The 1,566-nt window shown below is 39.8% G+C and overlaps 1 non-coding gene across 1 annotated transcript; it reads left to right on the plus strand.

Moving 5' to 3' along the window:
* The first annotated feature begins 968 nt into the window (after nucleotides 1-968).
* LOC127745227 (small nucleolar RNA R71) lies at nucleotides 969-1,072 on the plus strand. Its single transcript, XR_008006424.1, has one exon. It is a non-coding gene; the product is annotated as a small nucleolar RNA R71 (small nucleolar RNA).
* The last annotated feature ends 494 nt before the right edge of the window (nucleotides 1,073-1,566 follow it).

Raw genomic sequence — 1,566 nt, forward strand, 5'->3', positions numbered from 1 at the left:
GTCACATCTTCATCCTCTTTAGAGGAAGAATAGTCTTCAGAGCTCATGAATGGCAGAAGGAGATTTAATGGAATCTCTATGGTCTCTATATGAGCCTCAGATTCCTGTGGATCCTTAATAGGAAACTCCTTCTTGCTTGAGGGACGTCCCAGGAGGTCATCCTTACTAGGATTTTTGTCATCCTCCTCCTTTGTGCATTCGGCCATATTGATTATATCAATGGCCTTGCACTCTCCTTTTGGATTCTCTTTTGTATTGCTTGGGAGAATACTGGGAGGAGTTTCAATGACTTTCTTACTCAGCTGGCCCACTTGTGCCTCCAAATTTCTTATGGAGGATCTTGTTTTATTCATGAAACTGAAAGTGGTCTTTGACAGATCAGAGACTAGATTGGCTAAATTAGAAGTGTTTTGTTCAGAATTCTCTGTCTATTGCTGAGAAGATGATGGATATGGCTTGCTATTGCTTAGCCTATTACGTCCACCATTATTAAAGCCTTGTTGAGGCTTTTGTTGATCCTTCCATGAGAAATTTGGATGATTTCTCCATGATGAGTTATAGGTGTTTCTGTAAGGTTCACCCATGTAATTAACCTCTGCCATGGCAGGGTTCTCAGGATCATAAGCTTCTTCAGAAGCTGCCTCTTTAGTACTGTTGGATGCATTTTCCCATCCATTAAGATTTTGAGAGATCATGTTGACCTGTTGAGTCAACACTTTGTTCTGAGCCAATATGGCATTCAGAGCATCAATTTCAAGAACTCCTTTCTTCTGAGGTATCCCATTATTCACGGAATTCCTCTCAGAAGTGTACGTGAATTGGTTGTTTGCAACCATGTCAATGAGTTCTTGAGCCTCTTCAGGCATTTTCTTTAGGTGAATAGATCCACCTGCAGAATGGTCAATGACATTTTCGAAAATTTAGATAGACCATAATAGAATATATCTAATATGGTCCATTCTGAAAACATGTCAGATGGACATCTTTTGGTCAGCTGCTTGTATCTTTCCCAAGCTTCATAGAGGGATTCACCATCTTTTTGTTTGAACATCTGAACATCCACTCTAAGCTTGCTCAGCTTTTGAGAAGGAAAGAATTTATCCAAGAAAGCCGTGACCAGCTTATCCCATGAGTCCAGGCTATCCTTAGGTTGTGAATCCAACTGATGAGCGGATAATTTATACGCTTTTTGGCATTGTTTTTATATAATTTTTAGTAAGTTTGAGCTACTTTTAGGGATGTTTTCATTAGTTTTTATGTTAAATTCACATTTCTGGACTTTACTATGAGTTTGTGTGTTTTTCTGTGATTTCAGGTAAATTCTGACTGAAATTGAAGGATTTGAGCAAAACTCTGAAAAGGGCTGACAAAAGGACTGCTGATGCTGTTGGAATCTGACCTCCCTGCACTCGAAATGGATTTTCTGGAGCTACAGAACTCTAATTGGCGCGCTCTCAACGGCGTTGGAAAGTAGACATCCAGAGCTTTCCAGCAATATATAATAGTCCATGCTTTATTCGAAGATTGACAACGTAACTTGGCGTTGAACGCCAAGTTCATGCTGCT

Source organism: Arachis duranensis, chromosome 2, assembly GCF_000817695.3.
Source record: "Arachis duranensis cultivar V14167 chromosome 2, aradu.V14167.gnm2.J7QH, whole genome shotgun sequence".
NCBI lineage: Eukaryota > Viridiplantae > Streptophyta > Magnoliopsida > Fabales > Fabaceae > Arachis > Arachis duranensis.